We start from the raw sequence: 27,657 nt of genomic DNA on the forward strand, positions 1-27,657 counted from the left end.
GCTCTCATAGTGCCCCTCAGTATAAATAATGCCCCCTAGTTCTCCCAAGTATAAATAATATAATAATATATATTTTTGCTCCCCTTAGTGACACCAGTATATACATTTACACCTCTTTGTTCCCCCAGTATATATATTTGCTACCATTAGTGCCTCCCAGTATATACGATATACATTTGCTCCCTTTAATGCCTATATATACACTCACCTAAAGAATTATTAGGAACACCTGTTCTATTTCTCATTAATGCAATTATCTAGTCAACCAATCACATAGCAGTTGCTTCAATGCATTTAGGGGTGTGGTCCTGGTCAAGACAATCTCCTGAACTCCAAACTGAATGTCAGAATGGGAAAGAAAGGTGATTTAAGCAATTTTGAGTGTGGCATGGTTGTTGGTGCCAGACGGGCCGGTCTGAGTATTTCACAATCTGCTCAGTTACTGGGATTTTCACACACAACCATTTCTAGGGTTTACAAAGAATGGTGTGAAAAGGGAAAAACATCCAGTATGCGGCAGTCCTGTGGGCAAAAATTCCTTGTGGATGCTAGAGGTCAGAGGAGAATGGGCCGACTGATTCAAGCTGATAGAAGAGCAACGTTGACTGAAATAACCACTCGTTACTACCGAGGTATGCAGCAAAGCATTTGTGAAGCCACAACACGCACAACTTTGAGGGGGATGCGCTATAACAGCAGAAGACCCCACCGGGTACCACTCATCTCCACTACAAATAGGAAAAAGAGGCTACAATTTGCACGAGCTCAGCAAAATTGGACTGTTGAAGACTGGAAAAATGTTGCCTGGTCTGATGAGTCTCGATTTCTGTTGAGACATTCAAATGGTAGAGTCCGAATTTGGCGTAAACAGAATGAGAACATGTATCCATCATGCCTTGTTACCACTGTGCAGGCTGGTGGTGGTGTAATGGTGTGGGGGATGTTTTCTGGGCACACTTTAGGCCCCTTAGTGCCAATTGGGCATCGTTAAAATGCCACGGGCTACCTGAGCATTGTTTCTGACCATGTCCATTCCTTCATGACCACCATGTACCCATCCTCTGATGGCTACTTCCAGCAGGATAATGCACCATGTCACAAAGCTCGAATCATTTCAAATTGGTTTCTTGAACATGACAATGAGTTCACTGTGCTAAAATTGCCCCCACAGTCACCAGATCTCAACCCAATAGAGCATCTTTGGGATGTGGTGGAACGGGAGCTTCGTGCCCTGGATGTGCATCCCTCAAATCTCCATCAACTGCAAGATGCTATCCTATCAATATGGGCCAACATTTCTAAAGAATGCTATCAGCACCTTGTTGAATCAATGCCACGTAGAATTAAGGCAGTTCTGAAGGCAAAAGGGGGTCCAACACCGTATTAGTATGGTGTTCCTAATAATTCTTTAGGTGAGTGTATATATATATATATACAGTCCTGCTCAAAAGTTTAAGACCACTTGAAAAATGGCAAAAAATCATATTTAGCATGGCTGGATCTTAACAAGGTTCCAAGTAGAGCTTCAACATGCAACAAGAAGAAATGGGAGTGAGACAAAACATTTTTTGAGCATTCAATTTAATGAAAACAACGAATAAACTGAAACAGGCTGTTTTTCAGCTGATCAAAAGTTTAGGACCACACCTCCAAAAAAATAAAATAAACCCCCCCAAAACAGAAATCCAACTTCCAAACATGAACTCAGTAATGAGTAGCTCCGCCGTTATTGTTTATCACTTCCATAATTCGTTTCGGCATGCTTGATGCAAGCGTTTCCATGAGGAGAGTGGGAACATTTCTCCAAGTGGTGAAGACGGCCGCACGAAGGCCATCTACTGTCTGGAACTGTTGTCCATTTTTGTAAACTTCCCTTGCCATCCAACCCCAAAGGTTCTCAATTTGATTTAGATTAGGGGAAGACGCAGGATGGGCCAAAAGAGTGATGCTATTCTCCTGGAAGAAGTCCCTTGTCCTGCGGGCATTGTGTACTGTAGCGTTGTCCTGTTGAAAAACCCAGTCGTTACCACACAGACGAGGGCCCTCAGTCATGAGGAATGCTCTCTGCAACATCTGGACATAGCCAGCGGCCGTTTGATGCCCCTGCACTTCCTGAAACTCCACTGAAGGGAAAAGCACCCCAGACCATTATGGCGCCCCCTCCACTGTGGCACGTTGAAAACATCTCAGATGGGATCTGCTTGTTATGCTAGCAATGTTGAAAACCATCAGGACCATCAAGATTAAATTTTTTCTCATCAGAGAATAAAACTTTCTTCCACCTTTGAATGTCCCATGTTTGGTGCTCTCTTGCAAAGTCCAAACGACATTTTTTGTTTTTGAAGCCCTTCAGTCTCAGATGCCGTCTGATGGTTATGGGGCTGCAGTCAGCACCAGTAAGGGCCTTAATTTGGGTCGAGGATCGTCCAGTGTCTTGACGGACAGCCAATTGGATCCTCCGGCTCAGTGCTGATGAAATTTTTTTGGGTCTTCCACTTGACTTATTTGTTCCATAACCCTCAGGATCATTTAAGAAATTCCAAATGACTGTCTTACTGCGTCCCACCTCAGCAGCGATGGCGCGCTGTGAGAGACCCTGCTTATGCAGTTCAACAACCCACCCACGTTCAAAAAGGGAGAGTTTTTTTGCCTTTGCCATCACAACGTGTGACTACCTGACAAAAAATGACAATGAATCCACATCTTTGCACCGATTTGGCCTTTTAAAGGCATGTGGTCCTAAACTTTTGATCAGCTGAAAAACAGCCTGTTTCAGTTTATTCGTTGTTTTCATTAAATTGAATGCTCAAAAAATGTTTTGTCTCACTCCCATTTCTTCTTGTTGCATGTTGAAGCTCTACTTGGAACCTTGTTAAGTTCCAGCCATGCTAAATATGATTTTTTGCCATTTTTCAAGTAGTCTTAAACTTTTGATCAGGACTGTATATATATGTATATATATATATATATATATATATATATATATGAAAGAATTCCAAGACAGCACCAACCGTAATATAAATCTGGAGTGCCAGCGGTAAAGACGCAACCAGCCGTCCACAAATGTAGCAAAAGGAAAAACTGCAGCACATCTGATGTGGTGAAAGAAAAAAGTGGTCTTTATTCACCCGTGTGACGTTTCAGTCCACTTCCTGGGACTGTTATCAAGCAATGGATACATAGTCGCAGTACATAATTTATAGGGTATCCATACATTTACATAATTAATGATCACTTTACATATTTCATATAATCACCATTAAAAAACTTCATAATAAAGTGCGATGTGCCAAAGTGCTCACATGTAATATCTAATCATTACATCTATAAACATCAACATAACTCATAATTGATAATTGGTGTAATCAATCTTCAGGTGTAAGGGGTGGTAGCCTATAGAGAACGGGACCGCTCACCTGTAAAACATAAAATAATCACAGTCGGTATATTCTGCTTGGCGTGCAGGTGGATCCAATGCGCATGCCGGCGCTTCCCTATTACATGTATTCGTCACATGATCAACGGAGCTCATGTGAATAGGTGTGCATAAAAGTCCAGTGCGCATGTCTGCGCGTCACTGTTGCGTATACTCATCACGTGATCGGAAGGATTCATGTGAAATGAACACAGTTGCAATGCGCAGGTCTGTATTTCCTGTTCACATGTTCGATCACATTACTTAATCTTGACACGTCACGTTACTATTTCATAACATAACAACAAGTTAAAGTATCTAGTTACCACGATCCTAGTATTGAAAGTATAATTCAACCTCCACCTGAGGATACAGTAGCAAGAGCAGGGGGTGCTACACTGAAGCGCACTTACCCATATCTAATGTCAAAAGACATACGGGGGGGGGGATAACTGGTAATTACCCACCTCGATACATGTCAATCAAACCAAGCTACCTCCCTCATACAGTGGCTTATGGTCAGAAGAGTACATATCCGGGCCGTGGGCAACCTTATAAATAATATAAAATATATAATGTAAACCAACTAAGTAGTTAATTGTTAACATGACAAAAATGTTATATTGTTAAGGTAACGGATTTCAAACATGTCATCAATATAAGTCCATACCTAAGTCCACACACCCTGGTGGCCCTTCGGATGCCCTAATGGTAATGACAGGGAAGAGAATACCCGCTCCTTCCCTGGTGAAGGAACCAGCGTCTCGCTGAGGCCTAGTAAACAACAAGGGTGGGGGGGAATACAAAATACAACAAGCGGAACACTTAACTTCTGAGGCTGATGGATGATGGATGAACAGGACTTCAACTAGAACCACACTCCAGCTCTTCCAAAAACCAAATGAAGCTATCCAGAGCATGGAGTGATGGCTAAAGTCAGACTAAATAGGGGGAGGTAAAGGTCACTTGATCCACACCTGAACAGGAGGTGTGGACATACAAGCAACACACAGACAAAGTGAAACCAAAACCAAAAGAGGCTGTCAGATCACTAATGTGCAGATAATCTTTCAGACCTTCTAAAACCTGTTATCCCCCCCCCCCCCCCGTATGTCTTTTGACATTAGATCAGGGTAAGTGCGCTTCAGGGAATTATACTTTCAATACTAGGATCGTGGTAACTAGATACTTTAACTTTTGTTATGTTATAATCTAGTAACGTGACGTGTCAAGATTTAATAACGTGATCGAACATGTGAACAGGAAATACAGACCTGCGCATTGCAACTGTGTTCATTTCACATGAATCCTTCCGATCACGTGATGAGTATACGCAACTGTGACGCGCAGACATGCGCACTGGACTTGTATGCACACCTATTCACATGAGCTCCGTTGATCATGTGACGAATACATGCAATAGGGAAGCGCCGGCATGCGCATTGGATCCACCTGCACGCCAAGCGAAATATACAGACTGTGATTTTTTTATGTTTTACAGGTGAGCGGTCCCGTTCTCTATAGGCTACCACCCCTTACACCTGAAGATTGATTACACCAATTATCAATTATGAGTTATGTTGATGTTTATAGATGTAATGATTAGATATTACATGTGAGCACTTTGGCACATCGCACTTTATTATGAATTTTATGAGAGCTTATGCACTTTGTAGTTTTTTAATGGTGATTATATAAAATTATGTAAAGTGATCAATAATTATGTAAATGTATGGATACCCTATAAATTATGTACTGAGACTATGTATCCATTGCTTGATAACAGTCCCAGGAAGTGGACTGAAACGTCACACGGGTGAATAAAGACCACTTTTTTCTTTCACCACATCAGATGTGCTGCAGTTTTTCCTTTTGCTATATATATATTTGCTCTCAATTATGCGCCCAGTATATATAATGCCCCCCTCTGAGCTCCCCCACCCGCATTAGTGCAGACAGATTCTTTAAAAAAAATAAAATACCCACCTTATCCGCTTGCACACAAAGGAACACCTGCTCCTGCACTGGAGACTTCAGGACCTGATGCTCCCAGTGTTGTGACGTCAGGATGCCGGGATCATCAGGTCCTGCTGTCTCCGGTGCGGATCAAATGTTCCTTGGTGTGCAAGCAGATGAGGTATTTTTTAAAAGACCCTATTTTTACATAGTGTACCCGGTTTTAACAGCAGTTAGACAGGTGTACTCCTTTCAAAACAGCCATTGATTTCAATCGGGTCTGACTAGTTGTAAAAATAGCCAAAAATAGGAGGTGCCCTATTTTTGGATGGTCGCTACTCACTGGCTGTTGAAGAAAACCTTCATAAGAAAAAACTATAGATTGCAAAAGTTCTAGTGGGCATAGACTGCAATGGTTCTAAAAATGACTGTTTGACGGACAAAAAAAAAACAGCTGTTGCACGGTAGTTTTTCATGTTCTTGTGATTAGCGTCTTAGGGGGTCATTTATTAACCTTAAATACGCTTAATATTTCAGGCACAGATGGCAACGCAGTTAGTTGCACAGGCCAGCGGCGGCGTGGGCTGGGAAGGGGATGGGCCAGCATACCCGCCTCACTCATCATTTTCTACGCCTGGTTTAGGCCCGCCACACTGCTGGCCGGGCAGGACAGCTTTTCCAGGGCAAACTCTGCTAGTTGCGGCCACAAATCCAGTTTGGCTACCCAGTAGTCCAGCGGATCTTCAATGTTGGGTGGCAGGGTGCTGACCAAGTAGGTCACCACCTGCTGGTTCAGGTCCTGCTCCAGGTCTACCTGCTGCTGCTTGTGAGTAGTTCACTATGTGGGTGAAGAAAGCTACTCATCAGCGACTGTAGACTCAGACTGATGCTGATGGAGCTGGTACTGCTCCTGCCACCCAACCTCTCCCCAGCAGCCATGGCAGTGGAATGTGAGTGCAAAGGGCCCCCCCGGTCAGACCTGCGAGAGGATGGACGATGGCGTAGATAGGTAGCGGCCAACTGACTACATAGGATGTCTCTGTAGTAGTTCAGTTTGGCCTCCCTCTCCGTGTGTGTAAAAAAGACCCCATTCTGGACCGGTAGCGAGGGTCCAACAAGGTGGAGAGCCAGAAGTCATCCCTCTGTCGAATGGTGACAATTCGGCTGTCACTAAGCAAGCAAGTGAGCATGCATCGTGCCATTTGTGCAAGTGACTCGGAGGGACTCCCTGCCTCCATCTCCACTGCATACTGCCACTGTGTGTCCGGGTCCTCTGTCTCATCTTCATAGCCCTGTAGCTCCTCTGGCTGCTCCTACTCCTCCTCTCCTGTCAGCTGAGTAGAAAAACCACCCATTTGGCTACAGATTGCCTGTGCTCCAATGTCCTCCTCCCCCTCCTCCTCTTCCAGTTCAGCCCCCACAAGGCTCATGTGCCATGAGATCGAGGCGCCACGTCTCCTGTCCCTTGACCAGCCATAGTTACCAGCATCTGTTCCAGGACATGAAGCAGTGGAATGACGTTGTTCATTCCGTATTCCTGGCGACAAATAATGTGTCCTCCTCAAAGGGCCTGAGCAAATGGCAGGTGTCACTCATGAGCTGCCACTGGCTTACATCGAAGTTACACATTGGAGTACTCCTATCCACTTGCATCATCAAGAAATCGTTGATGGCCTTTCTCTGTTCGTCAGTCCAACATATGGAGGGTGGAATTTCAATGGGTGGAAACGTCGAACGTGAATCGAAGTGAAACAAATTGAAATTGATCCAAATTTCAGGAAAAATTTTATTTGCCACGAAGTAGAATTTCCTCACGCTTCATGGTAAGAAATCAATTTTTCCTAAAATGGCGGTTAAAAAAAAAAATTCACCTGAGCCATTTTCTCGCAGAGAGGCCATCGCGGCTATCTTGATTGAAGAAACTGTGCCAGGCCAGCGTGATGACGTCATCATGTCAACGCACGAGATTTCGCACAGATTCTTCAATCAAGATGGCTGCGACCGCGAGCAAGTGGATGAGGTCAGAATTTCCCTTTTTATTTTTAACACTGATTAACCCCTGAAAGGCCTCAATGTTAATATCAGATGCTGCGATCAGCAATTAATGCTGCATCTGAGGGGTTCAATGATAGGGGGCTGTGCGATTTCCGTTCCCTGTCATTGCGTATGCTACATAAAATGGAATGCGATTTGTGACGAAGTGACAAATTGAATTACTTTGTGAAATTTGCCAAAGCAGCTCATCTCTATTTATTACATTTTCTGATAATAAAATGACTTTATTGGTTGCGACTGCCATGTACTGTATCAAGCTTCTGTATTGCTGTCTATTTTGCGCAGTTTTGAGTCACTCTACAGAGACCTTCCTTTACCTGCGGTAATTTGATTCAAATGATGCTTTATAATGTATTGTCATACATAGCTGCAGCGGCTATCTGAGCTAACAATTCTTAGTAACTCCTGCTGATACAGCAGCTGCATATGCTCTTCTAATTTACATTCTGTGAATCACAGTCTTTATGGCAGACATTGTATAGCATTTTGATGTACAAATTATCTCCCAGCATGCAGTGCAGCAAACGGCATAAATTATAGCAGGTAAATTAGCTTTTTAAAAGTATGTGATATTGTTCAAGCAGTGAAGCTTTTTTTTCTAAAAATGCCTTTTTCCTTTACAGAAATTGATACTAAAGAGAGAACAAAAATATAAGCAAATACTTATATTTCAATATATTTAAATTTCAATATTTAATTTTTTTTTTTTAAATCCTGCACTGCACTGTATGAACAAGGACATAGCAACAATGAGCAGGTGTCACGGTGTAAGGGGAGGGGAAGATGTCACGTCCTGCCCTGTGGGTGTTCTGAGGAGATCTGTCAGAGTTGCTGCACGTGACTTGATCTGACAGTTTGTTTTGTTGTGGGTTTGAACAGAATCCCACCTTCTCTCAGGTGTTGTTCTTTAGGTAATTGGTGAGGCTATTTATTCTTCCCTCTCCCTATAGCCTTTGCGGGTTATAGTTCTGCCTTGTGTGAGCTCTGGAAGTTTGGTGGATCGTCAGCCGTGTTCGTTTTCCTTCCCTTATCTTACCTACCGTGACATTATAACCCGCCATAACGTCATTTTTTCCCCTTGCTGTTTGCAAAATGGAAACTATTGATGCTTTGGTTGATCGCATGCATGGATTATCTTTGGAGGTAGCTGACCTCCATAATTCGGTTGCACGGTGTCAGAGTACTTTGGTGTCTGGCACCGCCAGGGGAAACCAGATCTGCCTGGAACCTAAGGTCGCTCTCCCTGATAGGTTTTCCGGGGAAGTGATAACTTTGTTCGGTTCAGGGAGTCCTGTAAATTGTATTTTCGACTGCGTCCGATTTCATCTGGAGATGAAAACCAAAGAGTAGGGATTATTATTTCTCTGCTAACAGGTGACGCTCAGTCTTGGGCTTTTTCTCTGCCGACCGGTTCACAGTCCCTCCGGTCGGTGGATGAATTTTTCGAAGCCCTGGGCCTGATTTATGATGACCCAGACCGGGTCTCTATGGCTGAATCTAAGTTGCGCAGCTTGTGCTACGTAGAAAGTACTGCCGAGTTGTATTGTGCTGCATTTAGAAGATGGGCGACTGACTCGGAGTAGAATGATCCTGCACTCCGTAGTCAGTTCTGTCAGGGGCTATCTGAGAGATTAAAAGATGCCCCTGCATTTCATGAAAAACCTGATTCTTTGGAGGCAGCCATGTCTTTGGCCGTACGGATTGATAGACGGATTAGGGAAAGGTGCAAGGTTCCCCTCGGGCAGTGGGTGCTGTCTGTGGGGAATAAGTCCCTCCCGTCCCTCGGGATACTATGACACTTGAATGTCGGCTCGGCACATTGCGGTGTTCGGACAAATACCGCGTGTGCTCGAGCACGATGCTCGAGTCTCCTCCCCACACGTTTGTTGGCTGCTACGCAACCAATAAACGTGCAAGTAAGTACTGCCACTCACTGTAATGCCGTAGCCATGTAGGTTACTGGCATTACAGTGATTGGCTGGCCGAAACGCGTCATCAGGTGCTATAAAGCACCCGATGACACGTGGTTCGGCTCTGTCTTAGTCAGGGAGAGCTGTGCTGTACAAGGGACAAATAGTGTAGGGAATTGTATTAGATTTTTTTTGTTAGGCAGGGTTGGTGTTAGAGACCCAAAAGGACTATTATTGTATCTGGCAGCAATATATATTTTTAGCGCAACCTGCGCTAAATAGCTTGCAATTGTTTGGCCGCTGCAGACAGCAACATTATCTGCGCTACATCTCTTGTGTAACGTGTGCGCAGCCTAAATATATCTGACATCCAGTGTACTTTTTTTGTAGGTGGTGTCTGCTGCGGACAGTGACATTACCTCCGCTACATCTCCTGTATAACGTTTGCGCATCCTAAAAATATCTGTGACATCCAGTGTACTTTTTCCGTAGCCGCTGTGGACAGCGACATTATCTGCGCTACATCTTCTGTTTGACATGTGTGCATACTAAAAATATCTGTGACATCCAGCTTACTTTTTCCTTAGACGCTGCGGACAGTGACATTACCTGCGATACATCTCCTGTTTAACGTTTGCGCATCTTAAAAATATCTGTGACATCCAGTGTACTTTTTCCGTAGATGCTGCGGAGAGTGACATTACTTGCGCTACATCTCCTGTATAACGTTTCTGCATCCCAAATATCAGTGACATTGACTGTAATTTTTTCTTAGCCGCTGTTGACAGCAGCGTCATTACATGCGGTACCTCTAGTGTATAACGTTTCTGCATCCCAAATATCTGTGATATTGACTGTAATTTTAGATAAAATGTGGAGGGGTACTCGCTAGATGGGAATATGGTAATAAAACAATTGCATAAAATAATTTATTAATACTCTATATATAGTAGTACATAAATGCTAAAATGATATAAAACCAGCAATAATACAACTTCACTCAAATGCTAAAATAATCTAACGTATAGTGGTGTAGCTAAATGGAATGAAAATCTTGCAGACCCCCGTAGATCTCACAGGTCCGCAATCACCACATATACAATCACCACAAAAACGCTGCTTGATGGTAGGATATTGCGGTATATTACCGTAAATATTGCACTTAGGCTACTTTCACACTTGCGTTCGGGGTTCCGCTTGTGAGTTCCGTTTGAAGGCTCTCACAAGCGGCCCCGAACGGATCCATACTGCCCCAATGCATTCTGAGTGGATGCGGATCCGCTCAGAATGCATCAGTTTGGCACCGCTTGGCCTCCGTTCTGCTCAGCAGGCGGACACCCGAACGCAGCTTGCAGAGTTTTCGTGTCCGCCTGGCCGTACGGAGCCAAACGGATCCGTCCAGACTTACAATGCAAGTCAATGGGGACGGATCCGTTTGACGTTGACACAATATGGTGCAATTGCAAACGGATCCGTCCCCCATTGACTTTCAATCCGATGGTATATTTTAACTTGAAGCGTCCCCATCACCATGGGAACGCCTCTATGTTAGAATATACCATTGGATTTGAGTTAGATCGTGAAACTCAGATCCGACAGTATATTCTAACACAGAGGCGTTCCTATGGTGATGGGGACGCTTCAAGCTAGAATATACTAAAAGAACTGTGTACATGACTGCCCCCTGCTGCCTGGCAGGTGCTGCCAGGCAGCAGGGGGCAGCCCCCCCCCCCTCCCTCTCCTATATTTAACTCATTGGTGGCCAGTGCGGCCAGTCCTCCCCACCCCCCCTTTTTTTAACTCATTGGTGGCCAGTGCGGCCGCCCCCCCCTCCCCCCCTGTTTTTAACTCATTGGTGGCCAGTGCGGCCGGCCCCCCCCCCCCCCCCCCCCCCCTGTTTTTAACTCATTGGTGGCCAGTGCTGCCGGCCCCCCCTCCCTCCCCCCCTGTTTTTAACTCATTGGTGGCCAGTGCGGCCGGCCCCCCCCTGTTTTTAACTCATTGGTGACCAGTGCGGCCGGCCCCCCCCCCTCCTAATTAAAATGACCGACCCCCCCATCATTGGTGGCAGCGGAGAGTTCCGATCGGAGTCCCAGTTTAATCCCTGGGACTCCGATCGGTAACCATGGCAACCAGGACGCTACTGCATTCCTGGCTGCCATGGTTACTTAGCAATTTTAGAAGCATTATACTTAACTGCGATGTCTGTGACCGGCCCGGCGCTCCTCCTACTGGTAAGTGAAAGGTCTGTGCGACGCATTGCTTATAGCACAGACCTTTCACTTACCAGTAGGAGGAGCACCCGGCCGGTCACAGACAGTGCAGGTAAGTATAATGCTTCTAAAATTGCTAAGTAACCATGGCAGCCAGCCGAGGAATGCAGTAGCGTCCTGGTTGCCATGGTTACCGATCAGAGTCCCAGCGATTAAACTGGGACTCCGATCGGAACTCTCCGCTGCCATCATTGGTGGCAGCGGAACTCTCCAGCAGGGGGCAGTCATGTACACAGTTCTTTTAGTATATTCTAACTAGAAGCGTCCCCATCACCATGGGAACGCCTCTGTGTTAGAATATACTGTCGGATCTGAGTTTTCACGAAGTGAAAAATCAGATCTTAAAAAAACAGTTATGCAAACGGATCTGTTCTGAACGGATGCAAGCGTTTGCATTATAGGGCGGATCCGTCTGTACAGACACCAGACGGATCCGCTCCGAATGCAAGTGTGAAAGTAGCCTTATTGTGGTTGAGTATACAAGCCCGCTATTTCCCATAAGTGGTATGGTAGACAGAATCCGGATTAATGAAAGCAGGTTAACAACAGCAGGATCGTAATCCTAAATGGTGGATTTGATGGAGGGTATAATTCTCTTCTATTCAGGTACACGGTGTCTAATAAGCAGTACTATATTGGTACATTAACGCTCCTGACATCTCCGGTTATCTGTTGTGGAAGTTTGTTGCTCCTTGGTTTGGCTTACCCATCGCGGCGTCCCTCGTGGTTTCAGAGTCAAACTTAGCGTCCCACATGACTCTGCAGCCACTGATGAAGTGGTGTAGACCTTGAAACACATTTGGTGCTGGACATTAGACTTTTTGCTCATGAATTCATTTATGGACATTTGATCCGACATTCCCGTTGATATCTTTACCTCCAAGGTAATGGTAGCGGAGGCTGAGGGAATTTAGGACCCAGGAAACTGAAGACCAACTTCAGGAAGCGGCTGCAGAGTCACGTGGGACGCTACGTTTGACTCAGAAACCATGCGGGACGCCGCGATGGGTAAGCCAAACCAAGGAGCAACAAACTTCCACAACAGATAACCGGAGATCTCAGGAGCGGTAATGTACCAATATAGTACTGCTTATTAGACACCGTGCACCTGAATAGAACAGACCCCCTATGGGTCTGTGTGTCATAAAGTTGGAGTAGTCCCAGCACTACTGCATGAGGTTATTCTTGGGAGAGATTTTCCACATTTTTGGAAATTATGGGAATCCAAGTTGGAAACAAAAAGAAGTACACCGCAGATATTGACAGCGTCTGATATAGGCCCAGAACTATTAGAGGATTCCCCACTAGGGGATGTAGTTGAGCTATCGGCAGATAGCTCCACCCCTTTTCCATTTCCTGTTATGGCAGGGGACCTAGATGAGTCCACATCAGAGACTGAGACTGAAGGGGTAACACTTCAGGGTATGGCTGACCTAGATGTTAAGAAAGACAACTTTCAAAGTGAGCAAATTAAGTGAGCAAACTGATAAATAGGAATCCTGTGGAGTCTGGTGCTAAGCTGGCTTTTCCCTATATGGGTCTAGTCTAGAGAATGAATTGTTGTATCAGATAGACAAGAAGGGAGAGGAGGTGGTACAGCAGTTAGTGGTCCCAAAGCCCTACCGGAGAACTGTTCTGGATCTGGCACATGGACACATTATGGGTGGCTATTTGGTGATCCAGAAAACTACTGAGAGGTTTTTCTGGCCTGGAATGCATGGAGACATTAAAGCATATTGTGAATCCTGCCCTCAGTGTCAGATTACAGCCCCTATGCTCCATTTCTGTAGCCCTTTGGTGCCCCTGCCGATTATTGAAATACCTTCTGAGTGCATTGGGATAGATTTGGTGGGTCCCCTAATAAAGTCAGCTCGGGGTCACCAGCATATCTTAGTCATAATGGACTATGCTACCCGTTACCCCGAGGCCATACCTTTGCGCAATACCTCATCAAAGACCATCGCAAAAGAACTGGTCCAGGTGTTTAGTCGGGTTGGTATTCCAAAAGAAATACTCACCAAGGTCATGAAGGAACTTTGCAGGCTTTTTAAAGTTACCCAGCTACGTACGTCAGTCTATCACCCCCAAACTGACGGATTAGTGGAAATATTTAATAAAACCCTAAAAACAAATGCTGAAAAAGGTGGTAGATAAAGATGGCAAAAATTTGGACTTTTTGCTCCCATATCTGCTGTTTGTTATAAGAGAGGTACCGCAGTCATCGACACCTTTCGAGCTTGTATATGGTAGACATCCACGTGGTTTATTAGATGTGGCTAAAGAAACGTGGGAAGGACAGGTCACACCGTACAAAAGTGTAATAGAGCACATGTCCCAGATGCAGGACAGGATTTCATCAGTCATGCCAATTGTTAAGAAACATATGGAATGGGCTCAAGGAGTACAGAAAATGATTTATGATAGAGGGGCCAAGATTCGAACATTTGCGCCAGGGGATCGAGTACTAGTTCTCGTCCCCACCGTGGAGAGTAAATTCTTGGCTAAATGGCAAGGTCCGTTTGAAATAATTGAAAGAGTAGGTGAGGTGAACTATAAAGTATACCAACAAGGTAACAGGAAGCCAGAACAGATTTACCATATAAATCTGTTAAAACCTTGGAAGGACCGGCCAGTCCTGGCAGCAGCACTTGCTCCACCCATCAATAATGGGGCAGCAATACCTGCTGTCAGAATAGCCGAAACTCTGTCCGATGTCCAAAAGAAGGAAGCTAGACAGTTGGTCGCTCAGAACAGAGAATTTTTTTCAGAAAAGCCGGGGCAGACATCACTCATAAAACATGACATCATAACTGAACCTGGCGTTAAGGTCCATGTAAAACCTTATAGGATTCCTGAGGCCAGACGAGAAGCAGTCTCAAAAGAAGTAAAGATATGCTGGAGTTGGGAGCAATTGAGGAGTCTCATAGTGAATGGTCAAGCCCGATTGTGTTAATTCCAAAGCCTGATGGTACCATAAGGTTCTGTAATGATTTTAGGAGGTTAAATACTGTGTCTAAATTCGATGCATATCCTATGCCACGAGTGGACGAACTTATAGACCGACTTGGTACAGCCCATTACATTACGACCTTAGACCTGACAAAGGGTTATTGGCAAATACCCCTGACGGACGCTGCAAAAGAAAAGACAGCATTTTCCACACCTGACGGCCTATTCCAATATGTAACTATGCCTTTTGGACTACATGGGGCTCCTGCAACATTTCAGCAGCTAATGGACAGAGTGTTGAGACCACATAGACAGTACGCGTCTGCTTATCTTGATGATATAGTGATACACAGTGCAGACTGGGAAACACAGCTACTCAAATTACAGGCAATGATTGATGATTTGAGGAGAGCAGGGTTGACTGCAAAACCCAAGAAATGTAGCATTGGCCTAGAAGCAGCCAAGTACTTGGGTTACATTATTGGGAGAGGGGTAGTCAAGCCCCAAGTTGACAAGATTGAAGCTATACAGAACTGGCCCCGGTCTGTAAATAAAAAACAAGTAAAGGCATTTCTGGGGATTACCGGCTATTATAGGCAGTTCATACCCAATTTTGCAGCTATAGCAGTTTCCTTAACCGATCTCACCAAGGGAAACGGGTCGGTGATGGTAAAATGGAATTATGAGGCAGAAGAAGCTTTTCAGACTCTAAAACAGGCTCTTTGTTCCCAACCAGCATTGATGACCCCTGACTTTAGAAATGAATTTGTGGTACAGACAGATGCTTCCAGCTCAGGAATAGGGGCAGTGTTGTCACAGACTGTTAATGGAGAGGAGCATCCCGTGCTTTACTTGAGTCGCAAACTAAATAAGCATGAGAAGAACTATGCAGTTGTAGAGAAAGAGTGTTTGGCCATCAAGTGGGCCTTAGAATCACTCAAATACTACTCGCTGGGTCGGAAGTTTCGCTTGGTCACTGATCATGCCCCTCTGAAGTGGATGAACCCGAACAGAGAGAAAAATAGCAGAGTGACCAGATGGTTTTTGGCCCTGCAGGCTTACAGTTTTACAGTGGAGCACAGGCCAGGAAAGTGGCAAGGAAATGCGGATGTGTTGTCACGTGTGTATTGTCTGCTGGTTTCAGCAGGGGGGGGGGGGGGGGATATGTGATACCAATGCTGGATTGGTAGTGGAAGGGATGTATATTTCCCCAAGATTCCTCTCCTATGTAAGTAGAAGGTGAAAGACTCTCACCTGTGAGGTAATTAATGAAGCAGCACTGAGGGTGGGGATATAACAGAGCCAGGAGGTCAGTCTCTCTCTCTCTCTGCCTGGGGACACAGAAAGCATGTCTATGTGAGTGAGCAAACTGTGAGTCCTAGGTTGCTGAAGCCTGGTTTTGTGAGCTGGCTGGGAGAAGCCCTCCAGCGGATAGATAGGAACCTTTAATGTTTAGTAAGTGCCGGACAGGCAAGACTTTTCTTTTTTTTGTTTTATTTTATTTATGCAACCTGCTCAATAAACCTGGCTCCAGGCCAGCTGAAAACTTATACCTTGGTGGCTGGTCGGAATTGTGTGAAACAGACAAGTGTCCTTTGACCCCAGCAAAGGTGATACCGAGCTTATTTCCCCACAATATATATATATAGTGGATATAAAAAGTCTACACACCCCTGTTAAAATGTCAGGTTTCTGTGATGTAAAAAATATGAGACAAAGATAAATAATTTCAGAACTTTTTCCACCTTTAATGTGACCTATAAACTGTACCACTTAAAAGATTTCAGTTTGTTTTTCAATTAGGTGGAGGGAAGAAAACAAAAACAAAAAAAAAATAATGTGGTTGCATAATTATGCACACCCTCTTATAACTGGGGATGTAGCTGTGTTCAGAATTAAGCAATCCCATTTAAAATCCTGTTAAATAGGAGTCAGCATACACCTGCCATCATTTAAAGTGCCTTTGATTAACCCCAAATAAAGTTCAGTTGCTCTAATTGGTTTTTCCTGAAATTTTCTTAGTCACATCCCACAGCAAAAGCCATGGTCCACAGAGAGCTTCCAGCATCAGAGGGATCTCATTGTTAAAAGGTATCAGTCTGGAGAAGAGTACAAAATAATTTCCAAGACATTAGATATACCATGGAACACAGTGAAGACAGTCATCATCAAGTGGAGAAAATATGGCACAACAGTGACATTACCAAGAACTGGACGTCCCTCCAAAATTGATGAAAAGACGAAAAGAAAACTGGTCTGGGAGGCTACCAAGAGGCCTACAGCAACATTAAAGGAGCTGCAGGAATATCTGGCAAGTACTGGCTGTGTGGTACATGTGACAACAATCTCCCGTATTCTTCATATGTCTGGGCTATGGGGTAGAGCGGCAAGACGAAAGCCTTTTCTTACGAAGAAAAACATTCAAGCCAGGCTACATTTTGCAAAAACACATCTGAAGTCTCCCAAAAGCATGTGGGAAAATGTGTTATGGTCTGATGAAACCAAGGTTGAACAGTGGTGGTGGCAGCATCATGCCAAGGGGCTGTTTTTCCTCAGCTGGAACTGGGGCCTTAGTTAAGCTAGAGGGAATTATGAACAGTTCCAAATACCAGTCAATATTGGCACAAAACCTTCAGGCTTCTGCTAAAAAGCTGAACATGAAGAGGAACTTCATCTTTCAGCATGACAACGACCCAAAGCATACATCCAAATCAACCAAGGAATGGCTTCACCAGAGGAAGATTAAAGTTTTGGAATGGCCCAGCCAGAGCCCAGACCTGAATCCAATTGAAAATCTGTGGAGTGATCTGAAGAGGGCTGTGCACAGGAGATGCCCTCACAATCTGACAGATTTGGAGTGTTTTTGCAAAGAAGAGTGGGCAAATCTTGTCAAGTCAAAATGTGCCATGCTTATAGACTCATACCCAAAAAGACTGAGTGCTGTAATAAAATCAAAAGGTGCTTCAACATAGTATTAGTTTAAGGGTGTGCACACTTATGCAACCATATTATTTTATTTTTATATTTTTTCTTCCCTCTACCTAAAAGATTTCAGTTTGTTTTTCAGTTGAGTTGTACAGTTTATAGGTCACATTAAAGGTGGAAAAAGTTCTGAAATTATTTATCTTTGTCTTATTTTTTTTACAGCACAGAAATCTGACATTTTAACAGGGGTGTGTAGACTTTTTATATCCACTGTGTATATATATAAAATTTGTAGAGCCTGATACTTCTCAGAATCAAAATGACCAGAGTGAGTCATGTGCAAACACTGAACAAGCAGGGTATACTGAAAGAGTTCTGCTCTGAATCATGCTGAATGGTAAATGTAGCTCCAGAGCACAATACAGGCTGTAACTTAGAGTCAGCACAACATAAGTAATGTGATGCGTTTAGAAAGTTGCCCAATATCTTATGTAGATTAATTCTATATGAAAACTGTAAGATGAAATCATTGCCATAATGCATGTCTGCGCACAGAGATTGTACTCAGCCAGTGGAAGACAGTCATCATCAAGTGGAGAAAATATGGCACAACAGTGACATTACCAAGAACTGGACGTCCCTCCAAAATTGATGAAAAGACGAGAAGAAAACTGGTCTGGGAGGCTACCAACATGAGGCTCTGCCGCATGTTCATAATTTATCATGTTATGTTCATGTGCTATATTTGACCTTAAACTAAAAAAAGGTATTGATAAAGTATGAGGCATTAACATGAATTTTATTTAAAAATGTATTTATGAAGCTGTCATTTCGAATGTCTATCTGGCAGAATGCGGGAATCTAAATCACTTCAGAAAGTTAATGACTACTGCTATTAACACCTGCAGTGTAAACTAGCAGACAATTAATGTTAAAAATCAATCAGCAGACAGTGGTAAAAATAGATTTTTCCTTCACAGGTTACATAGAAAAACAAGCTCCTGTTTTGCAGATAGTGAAACACGAGAAGGAGAACATAAAAAAAAAAAAAAGGAAAAAAAATTCTAAGGTACATAGTAACATAGTATATAACATATTAACATAGTAAATAAGGCTGAAAAAAGACTTTTGTCCATCCAGTTCAGCCTGTTATCCTGCAAGTTGATCCAGAGGAAGGCAAAAAAAAACCTGTGAGGTAGAAGCCGATTTTCCCCACTCAAAGGGAAAAAAATTCCTTCCCGACTCCAATCAGGCATCAGAATAACTCCCTGGATCAATGAACCCTCTCTAGTAGCTATAAGCTGTAATATTATTACACTCCAGAAATACATCCAGGCCCATCTTGAACTCATTTAGTGAACTCACCATCACCACCTCCTCAGGCAGAGAGTTCCATAGTCTCACTGCTCTTACCGTAAAGAATCCTGGTCTATGTTTGTGTACAAACCTTCTTTCCTCCAGACGCAGAGGATGTCCCCTCGTCACAGTCCTGGGGATAAATAGATGATGGGAGAGATCTCTGTACTGACCCCTGATATATTAGTATAGCTATTAGATGTTCCCTCAGTTGTCTTTTTTTCTAAAGTGAATAACTCTAATGTTGATAATCTTTCAGGGTACTGTAGTTGCCCCCTTCCAGTTATTACTTTAGTTGCCCTCCTCTGAACCCTCTCCAGCTCTGCTATGTCTGCCTTGTTCACAGGAGCCCAGAACTGTACACAGTACTCCATGTCTGGTCTGACTAGCAATTTGTAAAGTGGTTGGACTATGTTCTCATCACGGGCATCTATGCCCCTTTTGATGCAACCCATTATCTTATTGGCCTTGGCAGCAGCTGCCTAACACTGGTTTCTACTGCTTAGTTTGCTGTTCACTAAAATTCCTAGGTCCTTTTCCATGTCAGTGTTACCCAGTGTTTTACCATTTATGCCTCCTGCCTACGAACGTGTGCTGCCCGTTGCCGTATTTGCAGATCCGCAAATACAGCCGACAAACATTTCCTGTAGTTCTTGACCAGGTTTGCACACACTGCAACAGGGATTTTGACCCACTCCTCCACACAGATCTCCTCTAGATCGGTCAGGTTTCGGGGCTCCCTCCAAAGATGTTCTATTGGATTTAGGTCTAAAGACTGGCTAGGCCACTCCAGAACCTTGATATGCTTCTTACAGACCCACTTCTTGGTTATTCTGGCTGTGTGCTTCGGGTCGTTGTCATGTTGGAAGACCCAGCCATGACCCATCTTCAATGCTCTGACTGAGGGAAGGAGGTTGTTGCTCAAAATCTCACAACAAATGGCCCCATTCATCCTCTACTTAATACAGTACAGTTGTCCTGTCCCCTTTGCAAAAAAGCACCCCCAAAGCATGATGTTACCACCCCCATGCTTCACAGTAGGGATGGTGTTCTTGGGATGCGACTAATCCTTCTTTTTCCACCAAACACGAGTGAAGTTTAGACCAAAAAGTTCTACTTTGGTCTCATCTGACTTTCTCCCATGCCTCCTCTGGATCATCCAGATGGTCATTGGCAAACTTTAGACGGGCCTGGACATGTGATGACTTGAGCAGTGGAACCTTCCTTGCAATGCATGATTTGAAACCATTACAGCGTAGTGTTCTACCGACAGTGACCTTTGAAACTGTGGTCCCAGCTCTCTTCATGTCATTGACCAGCTCCTCCCTTGTAGTTCTGGGCTGATTTCTCACCTTTCTTATGATCAGTGATACCCCACGAGGTGAGATCTTGCATGGAACCCCAGTCCCAGGGAGGCTGACAGTCGTCTTTAGCCTCTTCCATTTTCTAACAATTGCTCCAACAGTTGATCTATTTTCACCAAGCTGCTTTGCAATTGCCCTGTAGCCCTTTACAGATTTGTGGAGGTCCACAATTTTGTCTCTGGTGTCTTTTGACAGCTCTTTGGTCTTGCCCATGGTAGTAGTTGGCGTCCTACTGACTGTGGGGTGGACAGGTGTCTTTAAAGAGCTCAGACAGGTGCTACTAAGTTAGATTAATGAGTGTAGTAGAGGTGGACTTTTTAAAGGCACAGTAACAGGTCCTTGAAAGCCAGAATTCTTGCTGTTTCTCAGGTGTTCAAATACTTATGTTCAGCAGTGCAAGACAAATAAATTCTTTAAAAATCATACAATGTGATTTCCTGATTTTTTTTAATTTATTCTGTCTCTCAGAGTGGGAATGCACCTACAATGTGAATTTCAGACCCCTCCATGATTTCGAAGTTCTGTTCCTCACTGTTTGTACCTCTCACAATTAGATTTTAGGATGCTTTTAAAAATATCCCATTTTGTGGCTGTATTTTAAATTTTTTAGGACTTTGTCCCAGTCAGTTAGGCCCCTCTCTTAGTTGGCTAAATTTAGCTTTTTGAAGTTTGGTATTTTTGTTCCTCCCTGAAGAAACACTCTTGATATTTGGAAGGTTATTACTTTATAGTCACTATTTCATAGGTGTCCCCCAACCTGCACATCTGTTGTTTTGTCTGGTGTATTCGTTAATACTAAGTCTAGTATGGCCGTCCCTCTAGTCGGGTCCTGAACCAGTTGGGAAAGGTAATTGTCTTTGGTTATTGCCAAAAACCTGTTTTCTTTATGATATGTACAGGTTTCCGTTTCCCAGTCTATATCTGGGTAGTTGAAGTCCACCATAATAACCACCTCATTATAATCTGCCGCCTTGTCTATCTCGTTTAGTATTAGATTTTCTGTGGACTCTGGTATATTAGTTGGTTTATAATATACTCCTATTAGTAATTTATTATTGTTTTTGACTCCATGTATTTCTACCCACAGTGACTCCACATGTTCATGTCCCTTACTTATATCTTCTCGGACTGTGGGCTTTAGACAGGACTTTACATAAAGACAGACCCCTCCCCTCTACAGCTTTGGCGATCCTTTCTAAACAGACTATAACCTTGTACATTAACTGCCCAGTCATAGTTATCATCCAGCCATGTCTCAGTTATTCCCACTATGTCATAGTCCTCCGCACACATCACTTATTCCAGTTCACCAGTTTTATTAGTCAGGCTTCTGGCATTAGTATACATACATTTAAGAGATTTATATATATTTTTTAGCCTACACCTTTCCTTCTGAACTGTTCTAGTCCCTCCATCCATTCCTTCCCCAGTCCCATTACCTTGTTCCCGATCTCTATCTGCACTAACTTCCCATCCTATAACGTAATTACCCTACCCCGCAGTCCCTAGTTTAAACACTCCTCCAACCTTCCAGCCATCTTCTCTCCCAACACAGCTACCGCTTCCCTATTGAGGTGCAGCCCATCCCTACCATAGAGCCTGTAGTTAAGAGAGAAGTCGGCCCGGTTGTCTAGGAATCTAAACCGCCGGATCTTCTCAAGCGCCTCCAAGTAGTCTGTCAACCCGATCCACGATGTGTCGAACTCGAGCGCCAGGAAGACAACACACCGTTCGATGATCCTAGTCTTTGTGACAGATTGCCCTATCTGTACCCCTAATAATTGAGTACAGAGGTAGCAAATATTAACAGTTTGCATGATAAATACACAGTTGTAGCAAACTTTAACTTGACCTTTTCAATGTCTTTTTTGTGTTAGTTGTCAAATTAAAGTTTGCTGCAACCATGTATTAAACATTGTGAGGGATCGCTTTCTCTCAGGCGTTTTCAAGCACAGATTTCTTCCTCAGACAAGAGTTTTAGTGTTCAAACAGTGCTTTATTGCGGCACACCAGCATAAACAAAGCAAAATAACCAAACACCTGCCCGGCTAGACACTAACTACACAAATAACGTAGGGATACGTCTCACCTTGTATAACACAGTTCACACCCGTGATCAGATGTGGCTTTCCCAGCCCAACCTCCAGCAGCCTCCAGGCTGTTCCCACACCAGTGTCTCTTGGGTGATAGTGTTTTAGAAGTCTTCCTGACACTGACCGTGCCACCCTCTTCCTTAGGCGTTGCTGGACCCCCCCAAACCCCAGGATAAACTCAGCCTTATGCTCTCTCAGCCCTCCTGGCTCAGACCACACAGAACCACTCCAGGCTTCTGTGTGCAAGACACCACCCCCTCTCATACTGAGGATTCCTTTATACCCAGGTGATTACTGCACCTGGTCTTGCTTCAAGCCTGGTGATTGTGGGGAAGACACAGCAAATCCTGCCATATACAGTACAGACCAAAAGTTTGGACACACCTTCTCATTCAAAGAGTTTTCTTTATTTTCATGACTATGAAAATTGTAGATTCACACTGAAGGCATCAACACTATGAATTAACACATGTGGAATTATATACATAACAAACAAGTGTGAAACAACTGAAAATATGTCATATTCTAGGTTCTTCAAAGTAGCCACCTTTTGCTTTGATTACTGCTTTGCACACTCTTGGCATTCTCTTGATGAGCTTCAAGAGGTAGTCCCCTGAAATAGTTTTCACTTCACAGGTGTGCCCTGTCAGGTTTAATAAGTGGGATTTCTTGCCTTATAAATGTGGTTGGGACCATCAGTTGCGTTAAGGAGAAGTCAGGTGGATACACAGCTGATAGTCCTACTGAATAGACTGTTAGAATTTGTATTATGGCAAGAAAAAAGCAGTTAAGTAAAGAAAAACGAGTGGCCACCATTACTTTAAGAAATGAAGGTCAGTCAGTCAGCCGAAAAATTGGGAAAACTTTGAAAGTAAGGGCTATTTGACCATGAAGGAGAGTGATGGGGTGCAGCGCCAGATGACCTGGCCTCCACAGTCACCGGACCTGAACCCAATGGAGATGGTTTGAGGTGAGCTGGACCGCAGAGTGAAGGCAAAAGGGCCAACAAGTGCTAAGCATCTCTGGGAACTCCTTCAAGACTGTTGGAAGACCATTTCAGGGGACTACCTCTTGAAGCTCATCAAGAGAATGCCAAGAGTGTGCAAAGCAGTAATCAAAGCAAAAGGTGGCTACTTTGAAGAACCTAGAATATGACATATTTTCAGTTGTTTCACACTTGTTTGTTATGTATATAATTCCACATGTGTTAATTCATAGTTTTGATGCCTTCATAGTCATGAAAATAAAGAAAACTCTTTGAATGAGAAGGTGTGTCCAAACTTTTGGTCTGTACTGTATCTCCCCTAACAACCATGAGGCCTGTCACTGCCTCCCATACTCCCCCCTTTGTTCAAACCCGTGGGGATGAACACCTGCACAACCACAGGATGTCTGTGAGAGGGCACCCACCTTACCTACAGTTTTCCCTTTGTTTTGCCATACCCAGGCCAACAAATCTCGGTTTGTCACGAATACTTGCTTTCTACCTAACAGATAGTGTTTAAAGGACTCCAATGTCCATGTACCAGGCCGACCCTCTCTTTCTACTCTTTGACCTCTGTGACAACCACCCGCCAATCCTGTCGTACTATGCCACAGTTGCCATACAGGTCTCGTCCACTAGAGACTTCTGGAGACAAATCCACTGGGAGCACAGTAGACATTTAAGATTGGTTTGTGTGCCCATACACGATACAATTGCGATTGTATGTACAATCGGTAAAATAAAATGATTGATTTCGCGCTGGAAATCAAATTAATTTGCTGCCACTACTCTTTGTATTGAATTGGGGCGAAAAGACCCCGGCTAGCTATCCTAAAGGGAAGAAACAGTTATTTCCAACCTAGCTAACCAATTAACAATTTATAACAATAAGATAATGCGCTAGTACGGATGGAGTAGAGTTAACACTCCTGTTTTCTGAGATTTCTGAGTTGTGTTATCTAATCTAAGCAAACACCTTCAATTGCTTTTCAATTGCTTTTGTCTCAAGATAAGGCGATGAGTTAAGAAATTTGAGTTAAGAGCTGGAGTGCTAACCCTGCTACATCTGTATGTCTCTTCTGAGGTCAGAGTTCTTAGCATAGACCAGATAATCAAGTAACAAGGGCAAAACTGGAACTATTAAATCGTTAGTTTTATTCTAAAAACTATACACAAAACATATATACATTAAAACTGACATATAAATATTCCTGCCAGTCGAACAGATTGGTTGGATAGAAATAGGTAAGAGGTGGAAGGGAATAGAATGTCTGTAAGTTCAGAATTACCGTGGTAAAGTCTAGTAAAAGATAAAGTCTTTGAAGGAATAATCCAAGATGGCAGTGTGCCCGTGTCCAGTGTAATTGAAAGAGGGGCAGTTCTTGCCCTGAGTGGGAGAAAATCTGGCAGAATCTTGGCTTTGCCAGTTTCTCCATACCCGTAGGTCAAATTAGGAAATAAAGTTCATATTTATAATCAGAACAATTTTGCGCATCATCTGATTTCAAATATGATTGGAAGACGATACAGTGTGTCTGAGAACCGTCATATCTCAGAGAGGGAATTTCCGATTTGTTTGCGGATTTTCAGGACGGTGTGTTAGAATAACCTGAACAACCTCTGAAGAGATAGTTCCTTTCATATTTTCCTAACCCATGAAATATGAGGAAAATATGGAAAAATTTGAAGTCTATGGATTGGATGTGACTTTCAGGCCATCTTCCTTCTTGTACCAACCAGCTGTGTGATAAGAATCTGTCCTTTTCTTCTGAAGTTCGCTGCCCAGGCTAAAGGTGTGAGACCTCCTGCGATGCAGAAGCCACACAGACTGGGAAGATGCATGTTTTGTGAGGTTTTGTCATGATGATATCTGATTGATGGATGTATCCTGGCATGGGGCAGGAAGATTCTTTTGGCACGGATGTGCTAAATTTACTCTGATCTCTGAGCTGTGCTAGCAAGGTGAATTACTTATGGGTTGAAAAAAGATTTTAACTCTTTATGTGCAGGAGAGGGCTCTTGTAATTCGCAATTTCTTCATATTGCAGAGATCGCGAAGCGTCACAACCTCGCTCTCCCTTTGTATTGCATAGCTGCTTCAGCAGAGCATGCTTCTCACAACTCGCCTCTTTTCCACGCATCTGAACCACTTTTTCCTTCTTTTCAGCAGGGGCTTCCACGGGTTTGGGGGCAGATTCAGAGTCTTCTGCGTCTTCAGTGGCTTTTCCCACATCAGCAGCGGCTCCTTCAGCCTATTCTTTGGGCTCTGCAGCATCTGAGGATTTTTTCCACTCCAAAACATTCTTCAGCCTTTATCTTTTTGGAGTCTCCATTCACTTTGTTAGCCTTCTCTTCCTTCTCAGACATGGCATAATATACTGGCAGTCTTAACTCCACCTCCTCTTTCTCACCGAGGTTGGAGGCACCGGGGACCCCGGGGTCTTTAACAGACTCTTCGTCTTCTGGCATTCCCTCCAGAGGGTCAGCCAGGGCCTTCTTCTCCATTCGTGTAAGCTCCAGGAGAGCCCTCCCACCATAGTAGACAGCATCTGCAGGCTGGTCATCTGTCTCCTTGTATTTCTTCCCCAGCAAGCTGCTGGCTACTTGGAAGGACTTGTAGACGGAGGAGACATCTTTCAGGCCCGGGCTACACTCTACCATGAGTCTTTTGGCTTCCGCAGCCCTATCAACCCCATCAACCTGTTCAGCAGAGACATCTTCCATCTTCTCTGCCTCGGACAGCACCGCAGCGCCACCATCTCCAGACCCATTCTTAACAGGCTCTGGCTTGGACTTCTTGGCATCTTTCAGAGGACTCTCGTCTTCAGGTTTCTCATTTTCCTTTGATTGAGCCAACCTGTCACCTCGAGAAGCTCTTGACTCTAACTCTTTAAGTTTAGTCCTCATTTTTTCCACCTGCTGCTCGAGAGTACGCTTAGACTTCTCCAACTCATGGACGTTCTTCTCGACGTCATCCTTTAAGCTTATAATATCTTCCAATTCTGCTCTAAGGTGTTTTTCCAGTCCTTCACCTTTACTTCACTCCTCAGGGGCTTCCTCAAGTGTCCCTGCCAGAGAGATAGCCTTATTCTCCTTCTCTTGAACATTGGCAGACACAGGAGTACCCACATTTTCTTTTGGCAACCCTGTGGGAGTTCCACTCAGGGACTCTTAAAACCCTTTGTCGAGGTCTACTGTAGTCCTTTGTGTTTTTATGGAGTCTTTACTCTTCTCCTGGACATCAGGTAGTAGACCATTCAGTTCACTCATCTCTTTCTGGGTCTTCTCCTTTGACCCCTCTGAAGCCTTCTTCAGTTGCTCTTTGAAGACAGCTAGTCCCTTCCCTATCATATCTAGGGACCGTGTGGAGAGAGAGAAATCATCCTCCTGATTGCAGCTGTACTGACATGTCAGGTCATCTATCATTGCCTGGGCATGGGTCTCAGACACTAGGCGGACATCTCCCCACAAGTGGGTCTGGGTAAAAAAAAAATTGAAAAAAGTAAAGAAAAATAAAAACTAATTTCTTCTTATAGCCACACACTTATAATTGATTTAAAAAAAAAAAAAATACACTACACATGTTTGGTATCATCACGTCCATAAAGACCTGATCTATAAAAGGATCATGTTACTTTCCCCGCACGGTGAACGCCATAAAAAAAAAGAGAAAAACTATGATGGAATTGAAAAAAAAAATGATTAAAAGTTATCAAAAATGTCTTATGTACCCCAAAAGAGTACCAATCAAACCATCACCTCATCCTGAAAAATAGAGCACCTACATGAGACAATCACCCAAAAAATGAAAAAAATATGGCCTTCAGAAAATGGAGACACAAAAACATTTTTTTTTTTCTAAAATGTTATTGTGTAAAACTTAAATAAATAAGAAAAAGTAGACATATTAGGTATTTCCGCATCTGTAAAAACCTGCTCTACAAAAATATCACATGATCTAACCCCTGAGGTGAACACGGTAAAACGTACAACACCAAGAGATCAAAAAGGCGTATGCCCCTCAAAATAGTACCAATCAAACTGTCACCTCATCCTGCAAAAAATGAGACCCTACCTAAGACAATCGTTAAAAAATAGACTATGGAGACACTAAAACATCATTTTTTTTGTTTTAAAAATTCTATTATTGGTAAAACTTAAATTAATAAGAAAAAGTATACATATTAGGTATTGCCACGTCTGTAACGATCTGCTCTATAAAAATGTCACATGACCTAACCCCTCAGGTGAACGCTGTAAAAATAAATAAATAAAAACTGTGCAAAAACAACCAATTTTTTGGTCACCTTGCCCCATAAGGTGTAATAATGAATGATCAAAAAAATCATATGTACGCAAAAATGGTACCACCAAAA

The 27,657-nt window shown here is 43.5% G+C and overlaps 1 protein-coding gene across 1 annotated transcript in view; it reads right to left on the reverse strand.

The window, feature by feature from the left end:
• Nucleotides 1-27,657, reverse strand: part of CNTN5 (contactin 5) — a 626,057-nt gene that overhangs the window by 47,817 nt on the left and 550,583 nt on the right. The gene's annotated exons all lie outside the window — the stretch shown is intronic.

This window comes from Bufo bufo, chromosome 3 (genome assembly GCF_905171765.1).
Source record: "Bufo bufo chromosome 3, aBufBuf1.1, whole genome shotgun sequence".
Taxonomy (NCBI): domain Eukaryota; kingdom Metazoa; phylum Chordata; class Amphibia; order Anura; family Bufonidae; genus Bufo; species Bufo bufo.